This window comes from Macrobrachium nipponense, chromosome 41 (genome assembly GCF_015104395.2).
Source record: "Macrobrachium nipponense isolate FS-2020 chromosome 41, ASM1510439v2, whole genome shotgun sequence".
Taxonomy (NCBI): domain Eukaryota; kingdom Metazoa; phylum Arthropoda; class Malacostraca; order Decapoda; family Palaemonidae; genus Macrobrachium; species Macrobrachium nipponense.
In genome coordinates this window covers 47,560,925-47,581,296 of record NC_061102.1, presented here as the reverse complement: position 1 = coordinate 47,581,296, position 20,372 = coordinate 47,560,925, and the positions used below count along the sequence as shown (strand labels likewise).

Here is a 20,372-nt window from a genome sequence, read left to right as displayed (position 1 = left end):
ATTTGTTAAGAAGGGACATTATAAATTGGTCTGAAAGTGTTTAGGGATAAAGAAACGTGGTTTTTAATGGCGTATACAGTTAGAAACATAGATTTATTTTGGCGTATAGTGTAAATAATAGCGGAATAATAATACCGATATGACACAAGTCATATTTACAGCTGTTTCAATTTATCGGTACAATTACTGATACAGTAATTGCTTTAAAGCAGATCGTAGGTAGCAGGAATGACTATCATTTACACACCTGTCGATTAAAACCTGAGGTACAGGATACAGAGAGCAATCAGTTTACGTTATGCCATGGACTACTCTTAGCGTACTAAGCAGTCGTCATAGCTTTTCAAAGGTATGAGTAATATTTTATTAATAATAACACCTATCCAATCTTCTGCCAAACTCTACCTTTGTCACTTCCACAGGAGAGTCCTAGATCTAGGGCATTTAATCGAGCTGGTTCAAGTTCGGTTTTAAAAGGTTTATATTGTTGAGCTCTGGGTTCACCACCCCCGCTTTGGGTCCCAAACGTCATTAGTAGCGGTCTGTTTCGATTAGCGATGAAGTAATACAACTGGTGGAAGAAGAGTAGATGGTACGAAATAACTGGTCAAACGCTATACGAAATCCGTGACCCATAAATGAGTTGTGGACTGTCCGATGTTACCCTTCAATCGCTGCTAATGAGGTTGGAGGGTAATTGTGTCATTTCTCGTCTCCAGCATAAATATCATTGTTGTTCGTGTGTGCGTGGCCTTTGTAAAGCATGACATCGAGAGAGCGTGGAGGTATATACCGTTGATTAACGTTTTCTCCCGGCGTTACATTGGTCTGTCTTCTTTAAAACGTGGAACTGTCAGAAAACAGTCTATTCAGGCGGATATCTGAATAGGATTCAAGGAGGCGACGCAGATGCCATCTGCGCGTGTCAAAGAAACTTGAATTAGTCAGGCGTTTCAGAAAGTGTTTGTTGCAGTATCCACCAGGACACTCATACTGTTAATAACAGCACTGATTTTTTTTTCCGTTGTTGAAAGGTGGCACGAAGACATCCATTCTTTCCCTTATGGCAAGATGTAATTTCCTCCCTTTCAGGGGAGTTGGATCCAAGAGCCGAGGTTTGTTTACTATCCATTCTGTCTGTTATGGCAAGGTGAAATTTCCTCTCTTTCAGGGGAGTTGGATCCAAGAGCTAAGTTTAGGTTTATTTAGCAGTTGGGGCTTTTAAGCCTTAGGAAAAACTAAGGACCAGTAACATAAGTGGTGTCTGAAGCCAAAGGCTTTTATCACCACTAGACCTTAGCCTCTAACGCCAAGGCTGAATACGTACCCTTAGATCCCAAGGGCTTCACAGTAATAATAGTAAGTTTCGACGCTTTACAATTGATTCAACCGACCAAGTAAACACAAAATAAAAACAGAAAGTTTGATAACGTTAAATACTAGATTCTGAAACTGAGGCTGCGTTGAAAAGGTGAACCATAGTTGGTTAATACTGGTAGAGGAATTGTCTTTGTGTAATGTATGCAATACATTTAACTATGGTACTGAGCATGCATGTTTCTTTTTCGTAACTGAATAATTTATTGTGAAATACGGCATCATACATTGGGTCTATTCGTTGTTCAAACCAGTGTCGATCCATCATTCAGTAGTAAAAGGCGAAAACAAAAACGCATCATTGGTCAACTGTTGTAGAGAGTGAGGCATCCATTAATTGGAATATTACAAACATTCATTGAGTCAAAGAGCCTTGTGAGTTGTAAGATGTCTTTCCCATTCACGCAAATTTTTGCATAGATCTTTGCGAGACTGAAGGATGTTCAGGGTTGTTTTGTTTCTCGTTTAAGTGGGATGTTAATGGCATTCGTCAAAAACAGCTCTCCTCGTTAGTAACTGAATCCAGCGAGTCTTTCACCCAGTTAATGGTGTATGTCTGAGAACCCTTCACATTTGCTCCAAGAAGGCTTCTGACAGCTCCAAAGGCCTCAGACAACGCAAGGAGCCCTCGGAGAACACGGAACTGGTAATGTTTGGGGTGCTCAGGGAACGGCTTACTGTACTGTAACGAGAGCCACTCGGGAGAACTTTTGACCTTCCTACCAGAGAATTGATCACCATGTTATCACTGGACATTTTAGAGAACTGTTTACCTTCATACTACTGGGTCTTCAGTAAACCGTCATTTCTTGTTGCCATTTCGTATTGCGTACAGAAATGGTTCACCTTTATTTTATTGTGCGTTCAAGGAAGCGGTTACCCTGCTACAAGCTGGTATGGTTAATGGTGAATTTGCCGTTGGTCTCTGTCGGTAATTTTTGGTATTGTAATCCTTATTGTACTTTCACATTGCCATTGACCTCTGTCACTCTATTTCTTAAATATTTGCGGCCATTCCTTGAGTATTGGCATTGGTAAGCTATGGGGAATCCAGTTACCCCTTCTCGACAATGCCTTGTAGTTCATTAGTGAAACAGATTCCAAGAATTCCTGCTCGTTTTTAGATAAGATGTATCGTATTCTTTTTCATGCCATGACTAATGTCCTTCTGTCAATAACGTAGCCGTGAATGTCATAGAATTTCCTATGTAAAATAAGGCATGGCGGATATTCGACAGCCGCAGATGCTATGATGGATTTTAAAAGATTCCTCGCTCTGAGAAGTAATTCGTCGTGTGAACAGGACACTCCAAGATCTCTCCAATTTGGTGATTTTTTTTTTTTTTTTTGACATATTTTGAGTGTGGTAAAACTCAGTTACAACGTATACACAGCTCAGTGTAAAGCGTTCTTCGTTGAAGCTTGAGAAAGAATATATATTGAAATCCATGCGAATATCCAGAGGGAGAAAAGCTTCCGCATAATATGTTTCCTCTCTCGTTATTCAACTAATCGACATAATCCAGCCGTACAGTGGTGTGATAATAGCATTGGTCTTCGTTAAGAGTTTAGGAAAACCTATTTATTTACGAATAATGGAGGCCATAGTCTTTCCCAATTGGGAAAGTCATTTCCAGTGAGAGCGAAAGAGATAGGCAGGCTTCCTATACCGAATGCCATTTCCACTCTTCTAGGTCTTTCCTTCCTTTTATGTGTTTAATGACGGAAGGCTTCAACCTTTTAGGGGAAGTAAATACTCTCTCTCTCTCTCTCTCTCTCTCTCTCTCTCTAGTCGTTTATGGGAGAGAGAGAGAGAGAGGAAGTGATATGCTCATACATCCAACCTTGAGAGCGTGGCAGTCAAGACTTTTCCTTCTCGGATTTCGTGTATAGCGTGAGCGTGGGAGCACTACACTTAATGGTATCATACCATTTTTCCTTTGGAAATGACTTGTCTAACCTTCTGAGTTGCATGCACCAGTTTCTCTAGAAATGTTCAGCCCTCAACAAATTTCCCGGAAAGTTCTTAAGTGAGTTTTTAGGAGAGGGTCCTTGCTTCATGATTTGCCCGTTTTCTTTCTCTCTCTCTCTCTCTCTCTCCCTTTTTTTTCCACATTCACAGAGCTCTTTGCTTGGTGATGAAGTAATAAAGGATTCTTAATGCTTTTTGTAAGACTTCTATTTGAAGACGTGTCTTTCATCCTTAGTTTTAAGTAGGTGATTTGGTTAGTGTCGGTGTTTTATGAATTTCGAATTTTAATCTTGACGATGGCTTGCTCGCAGTTTAGATACATAATGAAACTTCACGAATTTTGGAACTGTTTTAAATAAATAAATTGACAACTCTTCATCTTTTTTTTACGTTTCTACAATGTAAGTTATAGATAAAAATAAATTGTAATTGCGTTACAGATATGCATGTGAAAATGTACCTATCTGCGATTATTTTCAAGTTAATAATTCCTCATGGTTACTTTTAAATTTCATCTTGTAAGTTAAAAAAATCTTGTGCAGATTTTCTACTAATGTAAATATGAATTATAGGTGGTGACGGTTAACCGTTCTGTTTAACATATCTTCTTACAAGTTTGGAAACTAGACAGTTTGTGTTAGAAGTTCCAAGTTATGAATTGATGGACTTATTAGGTCTTTTTTTTTTTTCTTGTGAGTATCTTTGTGGGTTACAAGCTAGGTATTTCACGTGCTGTTTATAGTCAGTTCAGAACAAAAGTAAACGTTGCTATGTCTTTATTTATATAAAAATGGATGTATGTGGTATGTGGTATGTGTGTGTGTGTGTGTGTGTGTGTGTGTGTCAGCATAACTGAAACGCATTGAGCAATATCAACGAAACTTGGTATACATATGACTTACTCTCTAGAAATCAGCACTGTAGGGGTAAGACATCAATGACTTCAAGGGGGGTGGGGGGTGGGAAGGAGAGGAAGAGAGAGTAGAGGGGGTGTTAGCGAGGAGAAAGATGAAAATAGTATGAGAGAGAGAGCGAGAGAGAGTTTATTGGTTGTCATTCAGAGTTAGCCCAGGCAATGCCAGGTTGATCAGCTAGTCTTGAATAAAAGAGATAGCAGTGGTTTTGTGGTGTAATCTCTCACCCTTGCCTGCTTTTGACTCTGGTTGTCCCGCATTTTTCTTCTGAAATCACAGCATCTTGCAAGCACACTTGAAATCATTGTCAGAACAGTGAAGCATTTTCTACGCCACTAAATGTTCAGGGAAGAGCAGGAGAAAACTGTCAGTGGACCTTACATTTAGACATGCCGTCGTCCCCTCTGGGGCCAGCAATCTTATTTATTACACCGGCTAGAAAAGTATGTAGAGTGAAGATGCCTCAGTCTGAGGTTCTAGGATCGAGATTTGCCATCTCTGAAGTAGCAAATCATATTTAGAATTGAATTGGGCTTCCTCCTTATTAACGCATGATGATAATGAAGTAACAGCATTTTTTTTTAATGTGCATGAAAAGAAATTTTGAAAGAAGGTGAAAAGTTTAATTAAATCTTCATAGTTTCATTTGGGAATAAGCAGAGGAACAAAACGTGTTAACACCACTTTCTGATGAATAAAATGCTCACAATTCTTGTTAAGAATGAATTGAACCTCACCCTCGTTTCAGTCTAGTAGTAAAACACTTAACGAATGAAATCTGCTAAAGGTTCGGGCGATTATGTCCCCCATCCTAGGAAATATTCATGAAGCTGTCAAAACCAAAATAAAAACTTGGAAAAAGAACCATGTTTGCTGCGGGCCAGGTGGAAGAAACGTTAGCATCTAAAATATTCTGTATAGTTATTTAGTCTGGAGAAATTAAACCTTTTGCCTCTCGTGTTTACATGTAGCTGTGCGTTACGTTAGAAAATATAAGTTCCGATCGCAAGGCGCATTCAAAAGTCAATTAAGCAGGCTTGCCGCGGCGTGCTCATATAAGAGGCCGAGTAAATAAACTGGTATACCCAATAAATTCTACAGGGAATTAAACAGCTATCTTTTGGTATATTCGATATGAAATATATACTTGGCCATGAGCTGTTGAATAAGAAAAAATTGTAGCTTGGCCATGCAACGTTTTATTGAAGAAAAAGATGAACAAAAACAAAGGTAGAAGAAGCAGCAGAGAGAGAAAAAGCAATCGTGCAATGTTAATTTCATCAGGGGAAACAAGCTTGGCTATTAACATGGTCCGTTAAATACCAGCGTTGGGGTACGTTCAGTTGGGGAAAAAGCAGCCATACGTTGACAAGGACGGAAAGCGCTCTGCTCCCCACCCTCTGAACGCGAGGAATATAAGTGATATGATAAGTGATTTCGCCTCTCCACTCTCTTTGTTGCGCTGAATCGGCATAAATTCTGAGTTTATTAACCCGTCGGGGAAAAGGGATCTATAGTTTTATGGGTTTGTTTTTTAAGGTGAATTTTTGTGTCGAGGGGAGACAAGACATAATGAATATCGACTCGGAATGAGGCCTCTTGAGTGGGAAATGTGGCCGGATATTGACTCAAGTCTTTACTTCCCCTTTCGAAGAGGAAAGTAAAAGGGCCAAAGGGAGACACGGAGAGGGGAGGGGAGGGGAGGGTAGGTGGGCTCTTCTTCCCCTTCCGCATGGGTTGACCTGATTTGTATCCATTCCTTGTTCCCGGCCTCATTCCCATCCCTCCCACACAAACACCCGCGCACCTCCTATAGGATCCTTTTAACCTTGGGAAGTGAATGCAGGTGTAGAGCTGCGAGAGAGCGAGAAGAGATAGAGAGCGAGCAGATAGAGAGGGGAGGATAGAGAGAGAAGAGAGCTGGTTTCAGTAGTAAAGTAGAAAGATCTGTGTCTATAAATGAATTTTATATATATATATATATATATAATATATATATATATATATATATATATATATAAATTTTTATCATATCACCGTGATTCATAAACAAGCATTAAGCAACAAACGTCCTTTAATATCTAATCCGCTCACCTACCATTACATATTAAAAGGACATCTGTAGCTCAATGCATACATACATACATACATACATACATACATACATACTATATATTATACATACATATATATTATATATATATTATATAGATATATATATATATATATATATATATATTGAGAAGGAGGATTGGCAGTACAACCCCTCCCCCAGCCTCTCTCTCTTCTCTCCTCTCTCTCCTCTCTCTCGCTCTCTCTCCCTCTCTCTCTGCTCTCTCTCTCTCTCTCTCGTCTCTCTCTCTCTCTCTCTCTGTATTGTGTTAGCGATTGGGACGTCGGTATTGAAGTTATTTTGATCTTTGGGGGGAATAAAGCTTCGGTATTTTTTTTTTTTTTTTTTCTTTTATATTGGGCGTTGTTGATTGTTGCTTAAATAGGCCAGCTGTATTTGATTTATATTTGGATATCATTTCATTCTAATATCAAAGTTCAAGGGTGAATAATCATAAACAGGTTCATGTGAAAAAGTTATTCCAAAACACATTGAAGGACACTGCATTTATGCCGCTGCCTTTTTCATGTGTGAAATAATGCGGAGTGTCATATATATATATATATATATATATATATATATATATATATATATATATATATATATAATCAGGATTAACCCAGAATTTCGCATGGCAGATTGACTGGTGTTAGTTTTCCCAGTGTGGGCAGAAAAAAAGAGCGTATAGAATGTTATGACGCAGGTTTAGATACTTTATGGTCAGTACCTGTTATTTGATAGCCTACACCCACCTATGACTGCTTGATTAGCATTCGCAGTTTAATTGGATCGCTGCTTTGTGTCACGTGAAAGTCTTTTGCAAATCTCTCCTTGGCAATTATGAGTTTTTGGATCCTTCAAAATCCTGTGACGTCATAATTTTATATAATTCAAGTCTACATAGTATATATTACTGATCGTGATACGGTCATCTTGAATGGTGTAGGGAAATGAGTGGATTTTATCAAACATTATCACATCTAACATGGAAACCTTGCGAAGCTTTGGGGTTGTAATTGACATTATCCTTCGATACAGTTTCTCATCAAAACTTATAATGCGGTTTGGGACTTGCTTATGATAATACTTCCGTCAACTCAGATACGATCTGCCCGTGGTCAAGGATTATTTTGATGAGTTTTGGTTTACTTCTGCCTATGTTCCATTTCAGATAGACCTAACTCACTCACAGCCTCCACTCACGTTTCAGATTCCCTCTCCTCATTTTCATTATCTTTGTGACTCTCGCTTGCTGTGTTTTGGAGATTTCTTTTGATCCCTCAATACAAGGGGTTCGCGCCTCAGTGGCGTGATCGGTATGGTCTTGACCTGCCCCCTCGCGAGGTGGCCGCGAGTTCGATTTTCGGCCATTCCATTGAGGGATGAGAGGTGTGTATTTCTGGCGATAGAAGTTCACTCTCGACTTGGTTCGGAAGTCACGTAAAGCCGTTGGTCCCGTTGCTGACTAACCACTGATTCCATGCATCATCAAAACACTATACAAACAAACAAACTACGAGTGGTCCGAGTAACTACATGTAATATGATTACTCAAGAGATCACAGGGAACTCAAATCTTGCTTTTCTTATGTTATTGGATGCGTTTTTCGATGCAAAGACTTGAACTGCGACATTAAGGTAATAAATGGTGATAACTAACATACCTTTCACCTCAGGCATCGATCAACGGTTACGAAGTCTAGTTCCAGTACATATCCAGGGTGCTGCCTAAAAGGTTAGGATGTATTGGAATCCATGGCTTTTGTTTTTATGGACACCAGATTGGCTAAATGTTGGAACTTGACCCTATCCTGCTATCGAGTAGCAGGGCCGCAGTGGAAAGACACTGATCTTCAATAGTTTTCTCTTATTGTGACCTTTGATCATTCGTTTTACTCATTTTTTTTATTAATAATTTCAGGCAATTGTCAAAAAAAGATAAAAATAAATGTATACTTATGACTAGAAATTTACTTTGGTGGCTCCTCGCTTTCAAGTTCTCTTCACCATTTAAATATTCGGGATCTATCTCAGTTATGGCCGTTCTTTAATAATCATAAATTTATCCCCATATATAAAGCAAACTAGTAAAGTTAACAGTTGTTAGGTGTGCTTGGTATTTTATATATATATATTATATATATATATATATATATATATATATATAGATATATATATATATGCATACACACTACATATAAGTAGACAAATTCTACGAAGTCAAGAGAATGAATTTATCATTACGTATTCATCACGTCCCATAATTCTAGTGATTCTGTTATGCATCTATCTATTATTATATATAAATATTAATATATATATATATATAATATTATTTATTATATCGGTATATATTGATTATATATATATTGTATATACATGGGTTTGTCCATAACAGTCCCAGTACCATTACAGTATTTATTCCCCAGAATGTTACTGGAACTTTATGGACACCATGTATATATATAGTATATATATATATATATATATAGATATATATATATATATATATATTTATATATATATAATGTCTGTGTGTGTGTGTGTTAGATATATATTATATTATGATCCATGTACGTTCAACTCGACTTTCGCTGCATCGTTTGTTGAAGTGAGACCGGTTTGGTTTGTTCCCCCTGGGCCGATTATTGAGTTGCTTCCGCGTGCCGGAGTCTCTGTCGTTGACAGTTTTGAATCATTACTCATTGTCAGGGCTCGATCGCTTTTCTCCCACACTCGGGCAACTTTTCGAGCCGTTTCCTTTTTTTTTCTTTTTGTGTTTTTTTTAAGTTTTTGTCTTTTTTTTTTCGTGTTTTTTCGCTTTCTTTGTGTTGTGTTTTTCCTTTTTATGTTACGCTTTTTCTTGCCTGGGAAGTGTCTTTCTTTTGCTTACTGTGATATGAATCGTCCTCTTCTCTCTCTCTTTCTTCTCTCTCTCTCTCTCTCTCTCTCTCTCTCTCTCTAATGGGTTTATTTCTCTCTCTCTCTCTAATGGGTTTAATTTTTCTCTCTCTCTCCCGTCCCTCATTTTCTTTTATGGGTTTAATTTCTCTCTCTCTCTCTCTCTCTCTCTCTCTCTCTCTCTCTCTCGTAGTAGCCATCTTGCTTGGTGAGACGTACCCGCGTGAAGTTTTGATTAATCAACAGATATCACAAGTTTAACATACGACTAGAATTTGAGAAATATCTAGAAGTGTTCGTGAACTATCGGTGATAAGATTAGTGTGAAAATAGTAGGATAAAGCGTCTTCTAAGTTAGTTTATCAGTGTAATACTATAAATCAGAACAAGATGGCAGTAAGTTCCAACTGCGGGAAGAAGGTGGCGTAATTTGGCGTGTTTAGCAGATTCGCAATACGATGAGGTAGCAGGAAGGGAACTGGCATTTCTCATCTATGAAATCACGAACAGTCCTAACCAAAAAGATACAAAAGCATTCATAGATATATTAGAAGGATATAATCCTTCAAACTGGAACAAATCTAATGAAAACATCTTGAAAATAATTGAAGAAGTTCCAAATAAAATCCAAGTGGTCAAGAGACTCATAAAGAAAATATACATAAACCAACATATTCGACAAAGAAATGAATAAGGTGAATCTTGTGAATATCCTAATTGATGCATTAGGAAAAAGAATGCCAAAAGCATGCAAACTGTGTAGGTTTGGTATAGCATAGTCAATCCACAAACCTAATCAGAAAATGTTGCTGCATGCAACATTCCGACCCATCCACAGTGTGCTGAGGTAATACAAGATTTGAGAAAAGATACAAGAATTTTTTGTTCAACATGTCTATCATGGATACAATGTTATTAAATCAAGATTGAATGTACAAATAGTTGAGGATGAAGAAGAAGAGGAAGAGGAAGAAGAAGAAGAAAAAGAAGAAGAGGAAAACGGAAGAGAAGTAAACAAAAATGAAATGACAGAAAAAAAAATAGGAAACAAACAAAGAACAAGATAAAAAAGTATGGATGCAGAGATACTCATTGATACTACATATGACGGTCAATAAAGCAGCATACCCTAACGAAGAAATAAAATTACGATATGACAACAGAAAAGCAATCCCGAAGAGGGCTCTACCCAGATCTATACAATGACGGAAAGAGGAAAAAATAGACAGAAAGACAAAATCTGCAACTTTTGAAAGAGGGAATTGCAGATTTGGAGAAAGATGTTACTACAAACATCCTAAGATATGTCAAAACTATGAAATATATGGTAAATGTGCATACTTAGTGGATATGGAATGATGATTGCAGAGATCTGCATCCAAAAATATGTAAAAACCTAAAGAAGGAAAAGGATGTAAGTTCGACAAAAATGCAAATATATGCACCCTGTAGCCATGAATCATAATCAAATAAATAACCAACCAAGTAATAAAATCCAAAATAAGAAAGAAACAAATAAAGAGAGAAATCAAGAATATCAGGTAAAAGAGAAAAGCAAACCACCAATGAGATATGCAGAGGTGTCAGCAAAAATTTCAAAGCATCAGCTCCGAAATTCTACTCAAGAGATAATAACTGTATTTATTATGCAAGAGGATATTGCAGAAACGGAGAAAAGTTTGCAGATTCAGACACAAATGAATAATTATGATGAATAAGAATCAAATATTATGGAAAAGTTGGATTTTTTAATGTCAGAATTTCTGGAAATGAAAAAAAGAACAACATACCAGAACAGGAAAGAGACATGGGAAAATCCTTATTACTACCAGTATTAAATGAAGGAGAAAACACGCAAACCATCATAGTGATGAATGCGCAGGGTTTAGTTACGAGTAACTCAGAATGTGAACTAATAGCGGTAGAATTTGAATCTGAAAAATTGATGAACATAGTAATATATAGACCTCCTAACTACTAAAGAGTTTGACTTAATAATTGAAAAATTGGATGATATATGTAGAAATCACAAGGACTGGACTATTCTCCTATCTGGTGACTTCAACTTTCCTTTCGTAGAATGGAAAGAACGAATAGGAGATTGTGGTTGTACTTATACATATAAAAAAGAGAGTAATAGTAGTGCAGAAGATAAGAGGCAATTTGAAAAGCTATTAGATATGCTACTAGAAATACACATTCAACAAATAAATCACCTGCCAACAAGAAAGGAAAATACTTTAGACCTAGTATTTGTGAACGAGATGAATTATGTTAAAGAAATAATAGTTTATAATGCGAGTATTTCAGACCATAATGTCATAGAATTAACGGTCCATTCCAAAGCAAGTGAAAATAGAGATAAGCAAGAAATGAAAAAGTGGGAAGGATATGGAAAATACAACTTCTACAGTAAAAAATATAAATGGTCAGAAATTCCAATGAAGAATTAAACAAAGATTGGGATAACATTTTCGTAAGTGATGACATAAGGGTAAATACGGAGATATTATATAAAATTGGAGAAAATAGTGGAAAATATATACCGAAGAAGAAAAGTAAACATCATTCATGCATACCAAGAGACAGAAGGATCTTGTTCCAGAAAATCAGAAAAGTGGAAAAAAGGTCTTGCAAAAGAAAAAAATGCATGGAAAGTTTATAGAAATAAAAAGTAGATAGAAAATGCAGAACAAAAGATTATACAATCAAAAGAAAATGAAAAACGGGACTTGGAAGAAAAAAACCCTATTAAATATCAAGCAAAACCCCAAACTATTATACTCATATGCGAAGAAGATGAATAAAGAAGAATAGAAATAGGCCCTCTGAGAATTGAAGGGAGATTAACGAATGAAAAAAAGGAAATTTGCAACATACTGGCAGAACGATATAAGAGAGAATTCACCCCTAGAATAGATAATGAAGATAATGATATAGAAGTAAGGGATGAAAATAGTGAATATTTAGCTGACATAGATATTAATGAAGCTGATATTGTGCAGGCTATAATGAAATTAAAAATGGAGCTGCTGCAGGGCCTGATGGAATTCCTGCTATTTTTGTTAAAGAAAGTAGTTCATTCTATCGCAAAGCCCCCCCCCCCCACCACCTTGCAATATTATTAAGACAAAGTGTAGATACAGGCAAGATTTATGATGAGCACAAATTCAGCATATATTACCCTACTTTCAAAAGTGGATCAAGACTAGAGGCAAGTAATTGATAGGCCTGTGAGTCTAACATCACATATTATGAAAGTGTATGAAAGGGTAATGAAGAAAAATATTATGAAACATTTAATAAAAAATAAAAAATATTTGTTTAATAAGGACAACATGGTTTCGTACCCGGAAAAAGTACACAAACCCAACTGTTAGTCCACCGTGAGAACATATTCAAAAATATGAAAAGCGGAAATGAAACAGATGGGGTTTGGTTTATTTAGACTTTGCAAAAGCTTTTGATAAAGTAGACCATAATATATTAGCGAAGAAAATTAGAAAACACAATATCGTGGATAAAACAAGGTAGGAAGATGGTTAAAAGAATTTTTACACAACAGAAACAGATAGTTATTGCAAACGACGAGAAATCGGATGAAGCCAAGGTAATATCCGGTGTGCCGCAAGGTACGGTGTTAGCTGCAATACTGTTTGTTATTATGATTGAAGACATAGACAATAATGTTAAGGATTCGGTAGTGAGTAGTTTCGCAGATGACACAAGAATAAGTAGAGAAATTACTTGTGATGAGATAGGAACGCTCTACAAAGAGACCTTAACAAGTATATGATTGGGCAGAGGTAAATAGGATGGTATTTAACTCTGATAAATTTGAATCCATAAATTATGGAGACATGAGAAAGAAAGCTATATGCATATAAGGGACCTAATAATGAGACCATCACAAATAAGGAAGCAGTTAAAGACCTTGGTGTGATGATGAATAGGGAACATGTTATGCAATGATCAAATAGCAACTCTGTTGGCAAAATGTAAAGCAAAAATGGGAATGTTGTTACGGCACTTCAAAACAAGAAAAGCTGGACACATGATTATGCTTTATAAAACATATGTTCGTAGTCCACTTGAATATTGCAATATGATATGGTACCCACACTATCAAAAGGATATTGCACAATAGAGAGTGTAACAAAGGTCCTTTACAGCTAGAATAGAAGAAGTTAAGGACCTAGACTACTGGGAAAGACTACAATTCTTAAAATTATATAGTCTAGAAAGGAGAAGAGAACGCTACATGATAATTCAGGCATGGAAACAGATAGAAGGAATAGCAGAAAATATCATGGAACTAAAAATATCAGAAAGAGCAAGCAGAGGTAGATTAATAGTGCCCAAAACTATACCAGGAAAAATAAGGAAAGCACACAGGACATTAATCCACTACGCACCAGCATCGATAATGCAGCGTCTATTCAATGGCGTTGCCCAGCTCATCTGAGGAATATATCAGGAGTGAGCGTAGATGTGTTTAAGAATAAGCTCGACCAAATATCTAAACTGCATCCCAGACCATCCAAGATTGGAAAGATGCAAAATATACCGGAAGTGTACTAGCAACTCTCTGGTAGACATTAGAGGTGCCTCACACTGAGGGACCTGGGGCAACCCGAACAAGATGTAAGGTCTGTAAGGTAAGGTAAGGTCTCTCTCTCTCTTTTATAGGTTTTATTTTTCTGTGGTTTTTGTGATTCTCTCTCTCTCTCTCTCTCTCTCTCTCTCTCTCTCTCTCTCTCTCTCTCTCTCTGGGTTTTATTTTTTTGTATTTCTTGTGATCTCTCTCTCTCTCTCTTTTATGGGTTTCTCCCTTTTATCTTTAGCCTCCGTGCTGTTTCTAACGGGAATATGCTTCAAGCTTTCGAACTCATTCAGACTGAACTCCATTCGTCAACTGCTCGTCAATTTCCTCCCATTTGAAGAGCAGGGACGTCGTAATGGAGAAGCTTAAAACGACAGCAATAGCAGTAGCAATAGCAGCAAATTGACAGCTGGGACGCATCACCCTTTTGCTTTCGCTGCCTGGTGAGCGTCCCTTTTTTTTTTTTTTTTTTCTGCTCGTGTAGCACTTTTAGTTTAGCGTTTGTGGAACATTCAGAAAGACGTTAGCTGCTTTTCTCTCTCTTCTTATCTTTCTCTGTGTTTTCGCTTCCTTTCTTTCTTTTTTCTGCTCTTGCGAGAGAAGGCCTGCTGGCATTTGGGGAAATGGTAAGAAGCAGGAAAAAAAAAAAAAAAAAAAAAAAAAAAAAAAAAAACCACGGGACATCGAATAGGTTGAGAGAGTGTTTTGAAAAAGATGTGAATGTGCAGACGTGTTTAGTAATTTTGTTTAACTTTCCATTAGCCTTTTGCATAACTGCGCATAAATAATAAACTCAGGCAGAATGGAAATATATATTTTTTTTATTCTACTTAATCTCATATCGTCTCTCTTAGGTTCATTATTGACAATGGGATTGGGCTTAATATCGGACAAAAGTCGCTATTAGCGCCTCAGTAGCGTTGTCGGTTTGTTCTTGGATTACCACCTCGGTGGCCGCGAATTCGATTCTCGGGCATTCCATTGAAGAGTCAGAGATGTGTATTTCTGGTGATAGAAGTTCACTCTCGACGTGGTTCGGAAGTCACGTAAACCTGATGGTTCCGTTGCTGAATAACCACTGGTTCCATGCAACGTAAAAACCCCTCAAAAACAAACAAACAAACAAAAAGTCGCAATTCTTTTAGTATTTTGAAAAAAATCCCATAGAGTAAACTAAACATATTTTATTCAGAGTACCAAAGAATATTGTATTTGGCAGCGAGCCATTATCTGACCTTAGGGTGCCACGCCAACGGTAAAGTAAAGTGATAGTACAGTTAAAAATGGAAAATTCCCTAAAGAACAGTATGATTGGTAAAACACAGAAATGATTGATTGATGCTCTTGCCTTCAAAATTCGGAATTCGGTATACACTCGAGTTTCCTGGCTCAATAGTAACCCAGCTCATCCCTGGGCGTTCATCATTTCCAGAAATGTTGGGTGGATGATTGATGGATGTATGGATATGTTTTGTTGGTTTCCACTCTCCTCTCCAGGGTCCCTGGCTACCTTGAGTTCTGCCTCTCTCTCTCTCTCTCTTGCTATATACAATATTTTTTTCAACTTTATTCCCACGGTTGTCAGCACTGTTGTATACACAACCCATTGCCAAATTCTCTCTCTCTCTCTCTCTCTCTCTCTCTCTCTCTCTCTCTCTCTCTCTCTCTCTCTCTCTCTCTCTCTTTCTCAAGTATGAATTCGTTCTTATTTGTTTCTTCTCTTGCGACTCATGTCCTTCTATTTCTTTCTTTCTAGTTCCGTTGTTCGTATTTCTCTCCTTTTGTCTTGCACTTCCTTTCTTTTTTAGCTTTGTTTCTCCTTAATTGATTTCTTATACATTTTTTAAAAATTGCTATTCAATTATTTTTAATCTTGTATTGTTATTTTAAGGTCCGTTTCACTTTTTTCATTTCCTCACATATTACGTCTTCTTATTTTTCCTCTGCTCTACAAATTTACTACATTTATTTCTTTTTATCTTATCTTTCCCCTTCTGTTACTATTTCGTTTTGTCCTTATTTGCTGCATTCCTTTGTTTGCCTGCGAAATCGCCAACCACAAGATGAGAGCTATCAAACACGGCAAGCTTTTCAATTTCAGATGTATCCAATGTCAGCCATATTGGTAACCGATAACCTCTCTTTAAAAGTCGGAGACCTTCCTTTTAAGCGTTTTTTTTTCAACTTTATTTATTTATTATTATTATTTTGTTATTATTACTCGACAGGTAAACACAGAAACGTATTCAGGGTTAATCTCCTCTTACTTTTAACGGTAATTGCTTAACGGCAAGTGAAGCTTTTCTTACCTCGAATAATTTGATGATTTTAAAGTTATGAAGGTTATATAAAGCGCTAATTTAGTGATGAAGTTATGACAGGTAAATGACATCTAAATTGACATCCGAATTTAGCGCCCTTAGTTTCGTAATATGTCTAGTTACTGCAGTCGTTCACAGAAATATAGTTAAGTGGCAGTGGATGTTGTTATTGTGATTAAATGTGATGTAGCACTGGCATTGAGTAAGTTATCGTTAGCATATATCACCACCCTCTGAATGTTTTCTTTTAAGAATTGACTGCTTCTCGTAGGAAATTCACTTTTTAACATTTTCCGAAGGCTTAACCCCATAGCTCCTGCATACGTAAGACTCATCACCAACTCCTCCCAAATTCTTGTTGTCCCCGCTTACTGGACTGCTCATCAGGGTGAGTTAGTGGTGTGGCGTGAGTCTTGATGAGCAGTCCAGTAGGCGGGGCTGACAAGAATTTGGGAGGAGTCGGCGATGAGTCTTACGTATGCAGCGTGCGGTGAAGCCTAGTGTAAACTCACCCTAAGAGGTGCAGGAATCGGAATGCTACTCAATGGACATTCTTGAACGGTCTTTCACAGACATAAGAAAAAAGAACAGTTAATAATAACTGCTTATTCAGAGAGTACAAGCTCCTTTGTTGCTCTTTGTTAGCGGATGGGAAAGGGCCGTGGAAAAGCCTAAAAAGGTCTGAAAAAGATGTATTGCATTCAGTTAAAAATACAGGAATTTTAGGATAAGATGTTTATGATTTGGTTATTAGACTGAAAATGTAGAAAATAAATAATGTGCGTGTTAAACGGTAAAAAAAATGATTTCTAACATAGAATATTTTATTTTTCGTTGGTGAAACAACGCTCTATTTGTACGTAAATTTAAGCACTTGCCTCGAGTAAGCTGGAGGTCGGATCACGCCTTGTTTTATTTAGCACAGGGCCTGATTGAACTGATAAATAAGTGTTCACGAACATAAACACTACTACATCGCTAAACTTGAAAATATGTGTAAGCAACAAAGCTGTTAGATATAACATTGAGGGCTTTAAAGAAGAGAATTTATGAATAGCTTTATCGGGAATGTGTATTTATTTGCTTAACGAACTCGGCTTTTCAGAAATAAATAAAAAAAAAAACGTCATGGAGGCTTGAGCATCATAATCAGTAGGACTTCGTGTTACTGATTATGATTATGTGTTACTGGCCTGTTCAGGTTCTTAATCATAAAAGTAAAAGTTGATTACAAAATCTAGGTAGTTGGTCTACTCAAATTGGGTCCCTTTTGGGCTCTTGTCCTCTCTCCTTCGACGGCCCAGTGACTCTTCCATTCCCACGGAAGCTCAAGCAAAGGCAATGTATTTTGGTATGTTTGCTTTATTTCTTTTATGGTATAAATTTGAGGTTTGAATTGGTAATGTGTACTGAATTTTTATAAGATCGCCAGTAGTACAAGTATTTCGAAGTTCAGCCACTGTGACGGAATTTCATTGAGACCGCCGATAACGTCACATCTTTTTCAATTAAATGTTTTGATAAAATTCCCCCAAAATATGACGCCATCCTCTCTCAGATATATATATCCTTGGCTCGCGACCTGGGAAGAAAGTGCCCTCTCGAAGCCAGAACCTCTCGCTCAAGTGTCGTTGCCGACCGCTCCTCAGATGTGGAAATCTTCGATAAATTTGATATTTTTGCTGCAGAATCTGTGGTGGTTCCTTTTGGTAGGAGTGAAAGGGGTGAACGAGATACGGTTGGTGGCCGAGTGTAAAGTTGAGTGATTGGCGATATCCTCAGCGCTAGTTTTTATGAATTGGATTTTTCCTCGGTCAGAAAATGATAAAATCTCCTTTTCATACCCAATTCGCTCTACCTCGGAATTGATACATTAATGTTGGCCGAGTCGATAACCTCACTGAAGACCTGATTTCTCCTCAGTCCGCTGGGAGCTGGTTCGGACCCACGAGAGGAAGAAATAATCATCAACTAAAACATTTCCCCTTCGGTTAACATATATGAAAATATATTAATTCCGAGGTAGAGCGAATCGGATATTAATGGACATTTGTAGCTTAATGCATGTGTATGGATCACGGTGATGTGATAAATTCACATACACACACACACACACACACACACACACATATATATATTATATTATATATATATATATATATAGTATATATATATATATATATAATATATATATATAAATGTATATATATATATATATATATATATAAATATATATTATAAATATAAAATATATATTATATATACATATATATATATATATATATATATGAATAACTTGATCACGAAGTAGTATATAAAACGTGATGCTTTGTATAAATAAAGTTTTTTGCCAGGAAGGAAAAAATGAAAAAGCCTTAGTAAAGGGTCCGAACAGGACCGAAAGTACTTGGCTATCTCACTTTTTCATTTTTTCCTTCGTGGCAAAAAACCTTTATATATATATATATATATATATATATATATATATATATATATATACACATTTGTGTGCGCGTGTATTTATATAGGTATAATTTATAACATTGAAAGATAAATATTACCACTTTTAAATCGAAGCCTATGTGACATTGCAATCCTTCCGTTTCTGTAGATCATCAGGGGTTGGAAAAGCAATCACTTCGGAGTGAGACAAATCAGTGAGAGCTGCTAAGATTCGTTCCAAATGTTTTCCCTGCCACTTTCATGGCAGCACTGCTTCGTCACTTCTAGGTGTTTGCTGCTCAGATGGCCAGGAACGTCATTTGCATTCTAGGGATGTATTGTAATATAATATTTAATCAAATTTTATTGTAAGATATTGAATTTACACGATTATGGTTTCAGGTTGCCATGCAGTTGTGTTTGAGCTAATACGGTGTTGTGTAGTGGTTTAGTTTTCAGTTGTCGGGATTATCGGACATATATAGTTGTAGTTAGACGAAGTTTTGGTCTGTAATCCGGTATATTTAGAAATTATTAAAGGAACATCATGTTTCTCTTCCGTGAAACTTGTTAGCTGCCGACGCTTTAAGAGAGTTCGTTTGTTCTTAGGTTTTTTAGAGATTGAAAACGTTGTGTTTGATTTTTCTTTGTATTTTCTCCCCTCCCCCATACATATATATATATATATATATATATATATATTATATATATATATACATTCATACATACATATATGTATATATATATATATATATATATATATATATAATATATATATATATATATATATATATTCGTTAAAAGCAATTGCTTTAGTGGCATCAATAAGTTTCTTGCGGTATCTTCATACCGACGAAGTTTTTTCCGATTCTCGTTCGTCAATTTCTGGTGAAAAATACGCAGACTTCCTTCTTCCATTTATTGAATTTTGTCACGACAACTGTTTCGCCTTATGGCATTACTACTGACTTACAATCTGACCTTTCGGCCTATTTATTTCATCGTATGGGAGGTATGACCTTGAGGTATGGGTACTGGTTAGTCTAGGGATTAACAGCTTAAGGGCGTTGTTTTGGATACAAAGAACATAAGGACATATGTATTAGGGCTTGTGCCTTGTATGATAAGGCGCCCTATGAGGTAATGTTAGACTAGCGATAATCTTACGCTAAGTCGGTTGGTATTGCACTTCCATCTTCAATGGAGTTGTCTGGGGTTTTGTAGATCATTTACGAAGTCGGTATTATCTTGTTTGTTATTACGACGATGTGTTAAACTCATGGTGAGGAGGTTTCTTGTAGAAAACACGAAATATAAAACTATATGTATTATTCTGAAGTTTTACATGTGAAGATCAGATATGATTGTACAAGTCTTCTAATAACGATAGCTTGATCGCTTCTGCCAATGATGATGGCTAATCCTATTCCTCTACATGATAAAGCCTTAGGTAAAGAGGTACAGGTCTTCTAATGACGATAGCTAACTCTGTTCTCTCTGTCTACCATCTCTGTTACAAGTTATGAAGGAACAGACAGTAGTTCGAACATATGAACATACATACAAATGACATAGTTTCATACGAACACACAATCAAATGAGACACGCTACAGATCACGTAGGCCGTTTGAATTATAGGTCGGGGTAGTTGTCTCAAGCAGGGAGCTTGGACTGTTTCAAAACAAATGAATGACCACAGATGACGGCATGTCAACTTAGCCTACATACT

General features: G+C 36.8%; 1 protein-coding gene across 12 annotated transcripts in view; it reads left to right on the top strand.

Moving 5' to 3' along the window:
- LOC135212740 (SH3 and cysteine-rich domain-containing protein-like) overlaps positions 1-20,372 on the top strand; it is a 635,516-nt gene that overhangs the window by 215,815 nt on the left and 399,329 nt on the right. The window lies entirely within an intron of this gene.